The sequence below is a fragment of the Urocitellus parryii genome, assembly GCF_045843805.1.
Source record: "Urocitellus parryii isolate mUroPar1 chromosome 14 unlocalized genomic scaffold, mUroPar1.hap1 SUPER_14_unloc_1, whole genome shotgun sequence".
NCBI classification, from domain to species: Eukaryota; Metazoa; Chordata; class Mammalia; order Rodentia; family Sciuridae; genus Urocitellus; species Urocitellus parryii.
The window spans coordinates 659,587-675,210 of NW_027551778.1; the positions used below are offsets into that span (position 1 = coordinate 659,587).

The 15,624-nt window shown below is 44.5% G+C and overlaps 1 protein-coding gene across 1 annotated transcript in view; it reads left to right on the top strand.

The window, feature by feature from the left end:
* The window catches only part of LOC144251494 (CUB and sushi domain-containing protein 1-like), a 425,723-nt gene that overhangs the window by 377,759 nt on the left and 32,340 nt on the right, over positions 1-15,624 (top strand). The window lies entirely within an intron of this gene.

Genomic DNA, 15,624 nt, shown 5'->3' on the forward strand with positions numbered 1-15,624 from the left:
CATGTTGTTTGTGTTAAAAAATGCAAAAACTGTAATATTACTAGTTTTCTATGAGTGATAACAAATATTCATATCAGCATCCAAAGACAGAAAATTTTAATTTCCAACTAGATTATGCCATAAGCCTCTTTCATTTATAGTCTCAAAAGCTGTTAAAATAAGAACTAACAGAGAGCAGTCGCTTAGGGGCCTACTCTGCGTGCTATTCATTTTAATTAGAAGAAAGTATGGCAGAAGCAACACTAACCTTTGAGAAACAGATGTGAGGGATTTAATAGTCTGATGAACAGGATGACAAAGGTCAAATGCTCACCGCTTCTTTGGCATCTGATCTTGCAGGTGAACCCTGCAAAAGTGAAGTGAGAATTTGCAATAAGAGGTTTATTTTAGGACATGTTTTCAAGCATGAAAAATGCTGGGTGTTCGCGTTCATCTCCTTTAATAAGCAGTTGCAAATAAGCAAATACACAGATAAGTTTTAATAAGTGATTTTTGAATTGAGACAAACGTTTTTCAAGATGTAGTGCAGGCAGGCTTGTGAAGGCTGTGTTTCCAGCTGGTGATAAATATTCTGAACCAGACACAAACCACAGGCCTGCTTCACATTCTGGTTAAATTTCCCTACTCATTACAGGCATTTGCATGCAAGTTCATTCTAATCTATATGAGTAGGAATGCTTTAGTGACAGTATAAAAGGATACTGGGGATGTTATTTATGTAGAATAAGTCTGGAAAAATATGCTCTCTGATACATTTTGCCAATGTCTATAGATAGGAAAAAGTAAACCTTATTTCTCATAGTGTCGATAAATTGATTAATATATTAGGAATTTTATAATTGGTAAATGATTTTCTCCATCCCAAGTTGTATTATGGTTTCTGGCTTTTTGTTCATTCTTCATGGGGTAACATGCTAGTAAAACAATTAGTCTGTAATTATTCTACACTATTATCTAGTACTCATGTGAGATTCCGCTCCCCCAGTGCACATTCCACTTTATTCCTAGTCAGTATAGTTCACAGAGGAACTAGCCTATTTCTCACTGAAATGAGCCACTTTCAAGAATCCAAAGCCTTGCTTGAGAATCCAGAATCTTGTTTAATCACTTAAAGCATTTTTAATTTGGCCAAACAAAATGACACATTGGCATTAGTTGTGATTTTCTTTCTCAAGCAGTTATATTTCGAGGCTAACTAACACCATGCTGAGAGTTCATGTCACTGGGTATTAAGAAGAGTCTGTTCTCTGCTCTAACCCTTCAAGGCAGTTTGAAATGTGGATGTTATGATGTGTTTCTAGAATCAACCTTACTAACATCTGCATCAAACGACCTAAGACTGTTGACACTATGTCACCAAAAGAATATCTATTGTTTTAAATCCATCAGTATATTTGACCATCTACCTTCTGCAGATCTCTAAACTCATGTTTTTCACTAAAGTATATATAAATCTATATAAATACAAGATACGATATAGCCATCAGTGTCTGCTTGACGCCTGGGCTTGCCCGGAGCCTCCCCCAGCTCTGCTCACAGTCCTTGCACACCTCTGCCTTTCTGGGTGGATTAAGGGAACACAGAGCATCCTTCACCTGCCAAGGTCTGAGCACAGGTGTGGGCACAGCAAGCGTCTGCCAGGAACACTGCTTACGGAGCCCCTCAGTGGAGTCCCAGCCTCCCTGCAGGGGGAGGCCACAGATGTCCCTGCCACCATTGGGTGGCACGTCACGTCAGCAGCAGATGGAAACGTGTGAAGGTCTGTGACGCTCGGAGGAACCCATGGTGGAGGTCCAGTGGTCCAGCTCTGGAGGTGTGAGTGATGCCGCTGCACACTGGCTTCCGTCAGAGCACAGTGTGTTCTCTCCTGGAGACGAGCCCAGCCTGAGCGCAGCAGGCCAGGGTGCACCCGTGATGCTGGGGAAGTGCTCAGACAAAAGCAGCTCCCCTTGAAGGGAAGGGCTAGAACACACGCAGAGCAGGAAGGGTCCCAGGAAGGTGTGCAGATTCTCTGGGAGCTCCTGTGGTGCAGGTGGGAGCTTGAGCCCTGGGATCCCTGAATGCCTCACTCGCCCTTCAGTTACCGGTGATCTGTCCTTTCGCATCGAGCAGCTCCACGGGACATCTGAGAAGGAACACAAGGACCACACTCAGTCTGGTCTTGTTCTTAAAGAAAATCAACCACACCAAAGGATAGCAAATACCTAGAAATTCTAGATATGTGGACAAAGGTGACATCGGTTTACTCTGGAAAGTCTAAACCCTGACCTAATGTGCCCAGCAGGGAACTGGCTGCTAGGGAGCAAGACGGGGATGACATCGTGGGCTTGTCACGATTCCAGTGGGGTCTGGCGGAGCACAGGTTCAATACGTGACCCGACACTGGAGGCCTCCGTGTGCCCACCGATTTTTGTCTGTCTTCCCTTGTTCTCTGCTGGCTCTAGGGTTAACTTACACACAAACCTACCTCCACTGTGGGCCTGTTAGAGCAGATTCTTAGGACATCCAGGAGTTCCCGAGAGTTTAAAGCACACAGTCTCGGATGGCCCTTCTCACACATGGTGAAAGCCATAGGAAAGAACCCTCTGACCCTCTCCTCTGCCCTCTCCCTGTGCCCTCTGTCTGCCCTCCCCCTTAACTCTCTCCTGCTCTGTCTCCTCCTTCCATTATGCTAATGGTGGCCTACATTTTATTTTTACTTATATTATATAATGTCCACAAAACATATTTGCTTTATATTCCCAATGATCTTTCAGAAAGTTTAGAAATGAAAAAAAACCACCTTTTGTATTTACCTTCAATTTTGCCATCTTTGAAGCTCCTCATTGCTTGTGTATGTTGTGGCTTCAACGTGTCCCCCCACCTGTGCTCATGGTTTGGAAACTTGGTCCCCAGTGCAGCTGTGTGGGGAAGGGTGCCTAAGGGCAGGTGATTACCAACGGGGTCATGTCCTCATGAGTGGACTGACACCCTCATCATGGGAATGGGGCTTTTCCAGGGGTGGGATTGCCCCCTTGCTCTCTCCTTGTCTTTGTCTCTCCATTACGGATGGCACTACTGCAAAGCCCCCATCGGATGGGGCTCTCTCAGCCCGCGACTTCCAGACCCCATAGCTGGGAGCAGACAACTCCCTTCTCATTGTAATTTAGGCAGAACAGACACAGACAGGGTCCATCCGAGTTTCTGTGTGAGGCTTTTCTGTCTCAAGACATTTTTGATGTCTTTTATTTATAAAAAAATTCTTGGCCACTATTTTCCAAAATGTTTCTCTTTCCAGTTCTCTTCCTCTACCTCTTCTGGGATGGTGACGGCACAGAGGCCAGACTGAGGCTCCTCCAAGTTCCCACGGGTTCCGGTGGTTCATCTGCTGCTCTGTTTTTCTTACGCAGTTGCTACTGACCTGTCTTCATCAGCACTTGGTCTTCCCTCAGCTGCATCAGTTCTGCTAACCAGTCCCTTAACCTTCGTCTCTCATTGGAGGATTTCCCCGCAGGATTTCCATTTGATTTTCTTGTTATTACCATCTCTCTACCAAAATTGCCCCTTCCCTTCAGGTACATCAGCCATCTTTCCCACTGGAATCGTTCCTATGATTTTCATGGTTATATTCACATCCATGTCTGATCTTCCCTCTCGTGAGCATGCTCCGCGTTTGGTTCTATCCCTTGCTTTATTGCTCTGCATAGGATTGTCCTTTCTTTTTTTTTTTCTTTTTGCACATCTCAGTCTTTCTTTGAAGCTGGACGCCATTAGAACCATGGAGACCCCAAGGAATGCGTGCAGCCTGAGCTGAGTGAGCCTCTTCTGAGTCTGAGGCATGGAGCCAGGTGGGAGTTGAGCTGGGCCAGGGTTGTGCAGCTGCTGTGGTCACGGGGCATGGCTTCTTCTGACCTCTGGCAGTGAGGTCGCACAGGTTGGCCTGACCTTCAGCCTCCAGTCCCTGACCTTCCGGTCCCTGAAGCCTTTTCTAGAGAGCCAGTCTCTCTCCCAAGCCTGCCCCTCCCCCAGAATTGCTGCTGCCACTTCCCCCCTGCTGTGCGCACTGGGCTCAGGGAGTCCTTTGAGTTGGGCTTTTCCTGACTGTGTCGTCCTGTAGAATCTGCAGATCAAGACGGGGTTCTCTCAGCCTTCCCGCCTGCCCTGCCAAGGCTGCCAAAGTCCACCTGAGGCTGGTCTGGGTGCTAGTTCCCTGCCAGTCCCAAGTGCAGGAGACCTCGATTTTGGAGCAGTCAGGGTCTTGAGCTCCTGCCAGCTTTCCTGCCACGTCTCTGGGTGTGGAAATGCTTTGCTCTCCCTGCTCTGAGCTGCCTGCAGGCCCTGCACACCCCCCCCCCCAGTTCCTTCACAGGAACTGGCAACTCTGTTTCTGAGGGCCAGGAAGTACCTGGGGTTCACAGAGCCCTGTCCTGGGGCTGACTACCCAGCGGGGACCCTCAAGGAAGAGCAAACCCCTCTGTGTGCCCGCCATGGGCTGTGGGCTCGGCTGAGCCAGTCTCTGTGCTCTTCTGTGCCCTGCCCCAAGGTCAGCCTGTGTCCCCTCCTCCTGGAGGCGCTGTCCTTCAGAATCGGGGTCACCTGGGTACCTGCAACCTCAGCACCCTGAGGGATCCCGAGGAGCTGTGATCTTAGGGTCAGGCCTTTTCTCATTATTAAGGTAGGAGTGATGTTTCATTTTGCAGATTTCTGTGTCCCAAATGGATGAGATTTTTAAATTGCTCTAGTTCAAGATTTTTTTTTTTTTTGACTTAGGGGTTTTAAAATTGCTCTAGTGGATTTTAAAATTACTCTTGGGGTTTCAGAGATTTAAAATTGCTCCAGTTTAAGGATAGTTATATGAATGCTAAAAATATTTTTTAGGTTAACCATTGGGAAGTGTTTCTTGAGTGCCTGTTTTTAAGTGATATTATCCATACGTCTATCATCTAAGTCACACCTAACTTTTAAGTAGTGCTGTTTCATCATAATTGTGAAAAAAATCATAGATATATTACAGAATTAAATTTAAGTACATCTACAATACAGACAAACTCTAGGTGTTTATCTATGGGGAGCTGTTGGCTCTTCCAAGGTGGCTTGCAATGGACGCCCTCTGTTCTGATTCGAATGCAGCAGGCAGGTTTAGGAGCCACGTTTTCATGCTTGAGCCTTTTGAAGAAAGTGAACTGAGCTCTGGTTGAGCTGTATGTGGCTCTGCCCTGCTAGTTGGGAGGTGTCGGTGCCCTGGGTCGGCAGGGCACCATCCACCCCATCTATCTGCAGGTAGTGTTGTGAGCCCACCAGTGTGCATGACTAATGCAGCCTGTCACAGTTCTAGTCCATCTAGTGCCAGCAGGTGAGTCAAGCAGGCTCCAAGGTCACGCTTCAGGAGGAAGCTTTTCTTCTCATGGTCTTTCTGAAGAGGTTCTTTTCCAGTCAGAATTCACTACTGGGAAAACCCATGGAGCTAACATATATTCCTGGAGTCCATAGGGTGTGTCACCTGCCTGGAAAGCTGGTAAACAGACAAGCAACTGCGCAGGATGGATTTCAGCTAAGCTGTGACCCAGCACTGACTGCAGCCCAGCAGTGTGGAGGCCACGCCCCTGAGAGCGTCTGGGCCCTGGACAGCAGGTCCTGCAGATGGAAGAGAGCCTGGACCATACAGGCTGCACCAGCCTGGAGCCCAGACTGTGCACACCTGCGGGGGTTCCATGCCAGGCTCACAATGCACCATGAAATCAGTGATCCGTAATTACCATGAAAAAGAGAAAATTAGAAGAAATGTCAAAGTAGCAACTCTTTCAGTATTTGAATTGAATGACATAAAAGATTAAATTAAGTATTTTTTCACATTCTTGCCATACTCGCAAGTTCAGTGCATTAATTTTTATTAGTTATATTTCTATTAATCATTATAAAATGAGTATGAAATATTTTACTTTTGTGCCTTATTGATACAGACTTTTATTTTATTTAAATATATTTTTTAGTTGTTGATGGATCTTTATTTCCTTTCTTTATTTATATGTGGTGCTGAGAATTGAACCCAGTGCCTCACCTATGCTAGGCAAGCGCTCTACCTTTGAACTATAGCCCAGCCCCAGACTTTTATTTTTACTCATTAATTTATCTTGAGAAGCCTGAGATAATATTACTATTTCAAGTAAAAGTTCAAACTTACTCATGATTAAGTCCTCCTCTCGTGCACTTTTGTTGTTGGCATTTAGGTTTGCACTGAAAAATGTGGTATATCCTGCGTCAGTAAAACCTTGCCCCAAAGATATACAGTTAAATGAATAAAAAATAAGACTACCTAGATTCTAAAAAATGACAATTTGTCTTCTCCTAAGGCATTTAGTCCAACTAAAAAAATATGTGCACAATGAGGAAATGATTTTAACTAAAACAGTTACAGGCAATGAAACTAAAAAAAAAAAAAAAAAAAAAGATTATGAAAGTATTATCCACCCAGACTAAAAATATTGCCGTCATTAGGCCTTAAATTTACCTTTGACTTCTATAGCCAAGAATGTAAAAATCAAACAGGACTTATTTAAATAATTTTTTTAAATGGTAATTTAGAGACTAGTTAGTTTTGATACCCTTTCTTGTTCTGTATCCTAAGAAGTACTTGTAATAATCTTCAAAAATGGTTTCCTAGAATATGCAAAGGTGGCCTTTACCTGACAGTCCTCCAGACATTTTGATGAGATACTGGGAACAGAGTGAGCTGCATTAATTTCTCTTGGTGGCTAAGTTGGTGACTGAGCCTATCAACAGACTGCCGTCAGCAGCAAGTCCTGCTTCCTGCAGGGTGCTTTTAAAACACCCTTCTTATTGCTTGTTCACCAGGGATTTGGTGCATTTCAGTTTCTTTGTGAATTCATCCCAAAACAAGCACTCAGAAAGAAGTATTTTAAAAGAGGATTAAAATCCTCGAAAATTCCTTAACTTTTCTGAAATAAAAAGCACTAGATATATTTAGCAGGATGTTATCATAATTAAGTACACGCAACTTGGTCTAGTCCTCCATGATTATAATAATTTTTATAAATATATGCAAATTATTAGTGTGTGCATTAATGACACTTTACTATGACATTCATTATATAGACTTTTCTCATTTTGGTTCTCATTTTGGCTGGTCGGCCTGAGTAACACCCCTGGCCCTCACTGTTCCCTGGACACATGTGCAGGGCTCTTGTTCCAGCCCAGAGAAAGCAGCTCAGTACTCCCCACAGAGGGATGGCGTAATCGGGGGCTCATTCCATGGTGGATGAAGTTATCATCTCAGCCACTTCATATGAAGACCCTTATATGTTTATTTCTATATTAATGATGAATCTGTTAATTCTATATTTATATATTGACAGTGAATTTATTTTATTTTTAAAAAATCCCTTAAGACCTCCTTTTAACTTTGCAGTTTGACAAAGAATGCGTTCCTCTGTCCTCTGTCCTAAATTGCTTTCGTGAAAATCGATCAATACTCATTCACGGCATCCCACTTATCCTAACTGCACTGCAGATCATGGAAATGTTTCAAGTAACATAAAATCTGGCTTCTGTTTTACCCCACAGAGATTACAGAGACCCTTCCAAGGATGTAAAGTCTACCCCTCAGGATTATTAACACAAAAGACCAACAAAACTCCTCCCTGTGATGTGTGGCATCTTAAAAGTACTTTAAGTTACAGGTGCATTGTAAATTACTCATCACCAGGTTCCGTGTGTGACTCTCGTCCTAAGTGAGGGGACTGAGAGGCTTTCTGTGATATCTGTCCTGTGATAGCTGGGCCTCCTGGTCACTGCCCACTTGAGAAAGTCACCAGCCTGGAGACACACCTGTTGCCTTCCTCCCGTGGCTCCTCTGGGAGCAGGGCCTGCTGGGAGGAAGAGTCTGGACACCAGCAGGTGTCCTTGGTCCATCTGCTCTTGGGACTCGCTGGGCCTCATTTGGCTTTGTGTGCATGGGAGAGAGAACTCATTTTGCTTTTGGACCCAGTGTCCCCAAGTGTGTACAGGTGCTCCGTTTGTCTGCTCTGGGTGACTGCTCCCGCCACTGTCCCGTTGCCCTGATGGGTGTTGTGGGTGACATCCGTTCTTCACCAGCTATCTGGGCATCTCTCCTGACTGGTCTCTACCCTCTGCACTCTGTACTTAGAGTGGTGACAAGACAGACAGATGTGGTCTCTGCCCACGTCATGTTAAACATCTGGAAGGCCAGCAGAGGGCTCTGGGGCCAGGATGGCCTCCGGTCTCAGCTACTCCTTGCACAGTGCAGGAATGAGCAGCCAGCCCCAAAGACGTAGGAAAGCGGTGGGTCCAGGACAGCGCCTCTCAGGGGCCCCGGGAGGAAGGAGCCTGCCATACTCCTGAAACTGGGAAGCTAGAGGGGCCAGGTGACAGCAAGCAGAGATGGGAAGGAGCACTGGGCGGGTGCAGGGTGCGCAGGTCAGCAGGAGGGAGGCCGGAGGTCCGCACAGGCAGCAGCCACAGACGACTTCAGGCCTGCATGGCGGACAGGAGGGTTTGAAGGCTGCGGTGGGGGAGCTGATGGGCCTCCTGGTGGAAGTTCCGATTCTCCCTTAGGGATCTGTGTCTAAGGTGCGTAATAGAGAAAGAGGGTTTTTATTCAAATTTAACTTTTGTAAATATTCAATTTTTTAATTTGATTTTTATTGGATCTTGTAATTTTATGATTAAACCTTTAAAATGAAGGAATGGATCAAATTTTCTGGTTAAGTAGCACAGGTCTTTTTACCCCCCTTTTGCTTGTTCTGTGTGTGAGTGTGTGTTTTCCCTCAGTTGTGGGTTTCTACCTGCTGGCCGTGGTGTGTTCTTGCGAATGTGTGTGTCCCTTTCCTGTGTATCACCAACTGCTATATGTGGGCAGTACATAAGGACGTACATAAGGACCTGAAATGCTTGGTAGTTCTAGTCTGTTTATGAATCTATGTGGTTCTGAGACCGGCAAGGAACCAGATTTGCCTTGTTACAATTATAATTGTGGTTCTGTAGGTTAAGTTTTCTAGTAAGTTTACTTTCATTAAATGTTATTTTGTTCAGGTGAGTCTAGTCTTGGAGTGGAAATGGCAGAGTGTCATGGAAAAGCAGAATTCCTAAGTCACAGCAGGTTTGTGGGTTTGTGAGTGTGACTGCAGAGGCACAGTATGGCAGTGCTGACCAAGGGTCAAGCTGATGTCCATGCACTTAAGCACCCTCTGTGTCCAAAGAGGGGTCACCTGAAGGGTCGTCCTACAGGGACCCTTTGTAAAATGGACCTATGCTTCCCAGAGAGAAGTTTGAAATTGGAAGTTCTGTCCCAAGGATGTTACACTTTCTGGAGAAGATGAGTGAATGCAAGAATTTTCCTGCCAGCTCCAATGAGAGTAGCTACATACTCACCTGGGGTACAGGGCATTTTGGTTTGTTTTTGAGTGTTTCACATGGATGGTCGGTTCATGAATGCATTGATGTTATAGTAATGTCTTCACTGGGAACACTGTCTATACTTGCTTTTGTGCCATGTTCTTGATGTCTCTCCCAGACTTGACATTCTTTTAAAAAGTGTGACCTGAACCGTTGAAAAGCTAGAAAAGTTGATTGATACTAAAGAAAATAGCAAAAAAAGTGTGTGTATATATGAGTGTGTGTGTGTATGTATGTGTGTGAGAGAATATATATATGTATGTATGTATGTATTTTTTCATGGTTGTGCTATCAGTTTCTTAATTGGTTAACAGAATATGCTTGGCATGGATATTATACACAGTTGCATTTTTTGTTTTGAATATACAGTTGAATTTTTGAAATTATGTTCTTCAGATTATACTTAAATACTGTTAGAATTCAATGTTTTATGTTTCACATTTTGTTTGATATGAATATCTTTGACATATGGCTTCTGACAATATGGCTGTTTGGAAATGTAAGATTGCACACATTAGTCTATCTATAGATAGTACAGACATAAACAGGCATGCCTAGATTTGGAGCATGGGACATTGCCTATAAATCCAGTTGCAGAACATTTAAAACAAAGAAAATGAATTAGAATTATGTATGAATTATACTAAAAATACTTTATTCCAACAAATTTTAGTCAGTTTATCTGAACATTGGGCCTCCTGAGTATTAAATCCAAATGTTTAATATTTGCTTTGTTTTATGAATCAAAAATGCATGAATATAAATGTACTTTTTTCACTAAAAGTACATTTAGTGGCATGTGTTAAATGTCTTCAGTTTGTTTTGGGTTTTTTTCCCATTAATATATAGGATACACTAATTAGAGACTTAAAAACACTTTAAAAACCCCACAGTTTTGTCATCATTTCAAACACACAATGGGCCTTTCACTCGGAAACCCTAGAAATGACAGTAAATGCTGCATGGTCAGATTTGTTTTTTATGTAATTGAGGAAAAATTTAAGCATAGTGTTTGACATGTGAAAATTCTCACTAGATCTAATGATCTTAGTTTCCTGAACCACATGTCTCTCTATACATTTTAAGTGTAACGAGCTACTGGAATTGGTCCTGAGTCAGTGTTTGGCTAAGAGAATGACACAGCTGTATCTGTAGGAGTCACCCCCCTCATAAAAAACATGATACCTGCCCTGCACGTGGGCATCAGCACTCTGTCCCCATGTGAAACAGAATCCACTGTCCGCCACAGGAGAGGGGTGTGTCCAGCAACATTTCTCTGGGGAGGTCCATCTGTCCATTTTTATTTGTTAAAGTGAAGTGTGTTGCTAAAGAATAACCTGTTTTTCTTGCCACCGTGGTGCACAGCTCTGATCCCAGTGACCCAGGAGGCTGAGTCAGGATCCCAAGTTCAAGTTCAAGGCCAGCCTGGGCAACTCTAAGAGACCCTGTCTCAAAGTAAAAGATGAACAAGGCTGAAGAAGCAGCTCAGTGGCAGAGCAGGACTGAGTTCAACCCCAGTATACTTAAAAAAAATATTCACAGTATTTTTGTATTAACAAAGAATATGAGAATACGTTATTTCAAAGCCCAAATAGTTTTTCGGCTAATGACTGAGATTCTTTTTAACCAAATGTATCATCTTTCCATCCATCATTAATTATTTTCTTCCATCCTGCGTGTGAGTGTGCACCTGTTCTCATTGGCTCATGTACTGCGCACCCCAGAGGGGAGGCTCCAGCAGCAGGTGTCGGTCATCCCAGCCTGGGGACTGCACGGCCAACGTCAAGGCATTGGCAGACTGGGTTCCCGCCAGGTCCTGCTTCCTGGGTTTTAATGGCAGATTCCTTGTAGTGCCCTCATGTGACCACCTGGGGCACATGTGTGGGCAGTCTACCTTTGTCCTCTCTCCTTGTGGTATGACCAATCCATCATGGGGTCAGCCCCACACCATGGTGCCATCTGCGCCTCCCCCTTTGCAAAGGCTGCACTTCCAAGTGCCATCTTTGCATTGGGTGTAAGAATTTTGACATGTGGCTTTCAGAGGGACACAGACAATCAGCCCATAGCACTAGGAAGAAGAAAATAAGCCACACCTTTCATATCCAGGGCCTCTGTGGTCTAGTTAGGGAAACAGACCAATGGCCCTGCACCAGCTCTCAGCCTGTGGACAGGGCTGTGCTGTTGGTGATGGTGGCAAACGCCACCTGCAGCAGTTCCAGAGAGCTGGGCAAGCAGATGCTGGCTCTGGGTTTGTGGCCCAGCATGAACCGCCTACTTTCTCCCCATAATGGCGGGACCTGGGCTGCTCAGTGCTGCTCAGGGTTCTGCAGAGCAGACCTCACTGTGCTCTCACGGGGTGTTACAGAGACCCCCCTGCTCCTGTGAGCCAAGAAATGCTGCAAATCTGGGATTGTGACGCGTTAAGAGGATTCATTTCTACAGGGTTACCTGGTGCCATTAAAATCCTCTTCTAGTTTATGAATCCCCAGAGGGACACAGTAAATACTCAATTTCCTCCAAACACATTTTATCATTTCACTGACACAATCCCTGGGTTTTGAAGAGATCTTCCCGTCTAACAAATGGAAGAAATAGAAGTAGCATTTACCACATGTGATGGACCTGCCAACGGTTTACAAACAGAACAACCTCACGTGCCGCAGACTCTAAACTTCAGACAACAAGTAAAACAGTAGGGTTTTTTTTTCTCTTCTTCTCTTGTGATCCTGTTTTATCGATGAATTTTCTCTACAGAAAATTTGTGTTGTAATGGAGATTTTTGAGACATTAAACAATGTGTTATAAAAGTCTGAGGATATGGGGTGACACATTTATGTCTGTGTCTATGTGACTCAGGCAGGTCCTCTGTCAAGCTCATGGGGTCGTCCTAAGTGAAATTCAATTTCCCTCTTGACTTCCTGCACAGCCTAAACCTTAATGCAATCTTTACATCATGAGTGTATGGAATTCACAGCAACACTGCTCTCTTGGGTGAACCAAGCATATATGAATCTAAAGAAAGAGGAATAGTTAGCTACTTCTGTTCTGCAAAAAAATGGCTCCTTAGCACAGGCACTCATTTGCTTATGGTGGGCTGCAGCCAAGAAGCCCTTCATGGGTTGAAAGTGTCTCAATCCCAGATTCTGGTGGTGCACCAGATGACATAGCCTCACGGCTTAGCAGCAGGGCCCTGGGGCGGCTGGCTGTTCACCCTCAGGAGTGCGCAGCTAGGTGGGAAAGAGGCTACCCTCCCTGTCCTCATGACAGCAGTCACCTTACCCCACATCACCAACACAGGGAAAGATCAAAATCAAAACTTCAAGCCAGTGTCCACTGAATGTATATTGCTTTCATACCACCTTAAGGTAAGAAGGACTGAAATTGAACCGGTTAAGTCAGGAACCAGCTGTGGTCACAATAAAGAACGTGGTCAGCATGACTTTTTCCTTTCTGGATTAAAGAAAAACCTTTTGCATTTCATGTGGTGTTTTGATGATAGACCTATGTACTGAAGACACGTGTGGGAGCAGATGCATGTGTGAGCAGATGCATGCGTGTGTGTGTACATGCATGTGTTGTAACTTCTTTGCTTCTGCCAAATACTCCAGCACCGACTCTACTTGGGTCTGCTTTTCTCTGTCTTCGGTTATTACATTTATTGTTTTGAGCTCTCTAGGCAGAACAGCATATTGAATTTTAGTTGCTCTTGCTTGGATTTTTGTTTGCTTGCTTGTTAGTTTTTGGTTTTTAGACAGCGTCTCACCAAGTTGCTTAGGGCCTTTCTTAATTGCTAGGCTGTCCTGGAATTCTCCTGTCCTTGCCTCTGAGATGATAGGCCTGCACCACCACACCTGGCTACCATCTTGTTTTTAATGTGTGAAGTTTAAAAACTTCAGTAGAAATGAGGACAATGGTTTGCTGAGAAAAATCGCCCAGAGTTACTTTGGTACTTAATTTCTAGAAAGATCCTGTTTATCCTGCTCTAAGTATCTGGTAAAAATTGCATGTTTATCATGTGTTTCCAAATCATTTTCATTTGCAGGATTTAAGTGAACCATTCTCTGAATTTTGCCTAATGAGATTAGTATAATGACTACAATAGATTCCAGAGAACTGATGAGACTTATTGTTATACTCTGAGTCACAACTTTCACATTTTATGATCAGTGGTAGGTCAAGCCATTAAACTATATTTTTGGTCAAATTAGGACACTCATCTTTTTAATGGCTTTGTTTCGTATTCTTTGTTTTCATAGGCTGGATTCATGGGGTTTAAAGACTTCTTTTGCCGCATTCTAAATTTAATTGCAAATGTATGTATCAGCATATTTAAAATGCTCAAGTTTTAACATCAGACATGAGTAGAAAATACTTCTATGAACAAGGATTTGTAGAACACAGTGGCACACAAGGCCCCTGCCCACTGGATCCTACTGCTCTCCCAGCGGACGCTACAGACCTCAGATTCCGTGGGAGTCCGCTCTACGCTGCTTCCCTGTGCAGTCTGGGCACTCGGAGATGCAGCATCAGGCAGCGGTGACCCACCTTCTAAAGGAACCTGCTGTTCTGCACACTCTCTCTCATGTCTGACGTAAGGCGCAGGTGCCTGTGACTTCACAGAACTACACATTGTCTCATTTCTATTGGCACCCTTACTGGTAACGTGACAGCTGGCCCTTCCTGGCTGTCCGCTCCTGAGACCTCGGTGCAGGACTGTCTTGGCTTTCCCATGGTCTTCCAGGGAGGGCTTGGAGTTTGTCTCTGTGTTTGTGCTGGTGACTACATAAATGCCTTTAGATGACGGCGCAGGGTTTCCCTGTCACTAGGCAGCTCTGCCATGCACAGTCCAGCATGAGACACCACTGCAATGTCACTCTTCCAGAAAGTGGCGTCAAAGAGAGATTGTTAAAGAACACTCTGCCTTCAGGCTTTCAGAGGGTAACACGTGCAAGCAGGACTCACACTAGCCTGCCTCCAGTGCACATTCACAGTCACGCCTGCCTTCCACACTCTCCTCCTTGCACATTTTGAGTGGCAGGTGATGGAGCACAGCCTGCCTGGCCTGTCTCTCTGCCGGCTGTCCTCAGCCCAGGCCGCCTGTCCCTCAGTGCCATCTCCCATGTTGCTGGTAGTTGCGTGACGTCCCTCCATCCTGATTTCTGCCTGGATTGGTGGGTGCATGGCTGCCCTCTCTCTGCGGCGTGTTTACATCTTGCTGTGAAGCAGGGGCTGGTTCTGTGCCCCAGTTTGCTGTGACTTCACTCTGCCACACCGTCTTGCTTTTCCAGGCCACCTGCCACTCCTTCACTGTGAATTTGTACCCGCGTTGGTCCACCCATGGCAGGACGGGCGCCCATGTTGGCCACCCAGGAGGGATGGGCATCCATGTTGGTCCACCCAGGCAGGACGGGCGCCCATGTTGGCCACCCAGGAAGGACCGGCACCCATGTTGACCCACCCAGGCAGGACGGGCGCCCATATTGGCCTCCCAGGCAGGACGGTCTCTGGAGACTGGAGCTGCGCCCAGGGCTACAGCAGATTATTGCTCTTAACAAGAGATGAAGGACCTGTGGGCTGTCACATCCTTACCCATTTTTCACTCAATTTCTGAGTGAAGTGTTAACAGGTTAAATGACATTACTAAACAATTTTCCTACAAATACTAGCTCTTAGTATTCTGAGTTCTAACATCTACGGGGCATGCAATGAGTCTAGAGAAGGTAGCAAAGAATGATCATTTCCTCCAGATCTCAAAGAACATGGTCCCCATGTCTTTCCTGAGTCACTCCACAGTACACTCTAACTAAATGATTTTTTGTTATTATTTTATTGTAAAAATTTAGTGTAATTCCTGTGGGGATAGAAATAGACAAACTGTCTTTTTTTTTTTGGAAGATGAATTAGATATAAAATTTAAGGAAGGAAAAAATGAAAATAAATCAACTACAATGATTATGTATACATCAATATGCATGAATTTTTCATACATAAGCAAATGTACTAAGTATGTAAAAACAAATTATGTCATACATGTAAAAGGGGTGGAATTTAGTAGCTGGAATTTAATATTGAATTGTCTTTTTTTTTTAAATTTCAAAATATTCCTCCTTTCAATTTGAGCATTTCTGTATTCTTGATAGTCTTTGCCCTCTGTCCTGTCTAGGGTATACTTGAAGTGTCCCAAATGATGCAGATGTGATGTCGTCCTGGGTT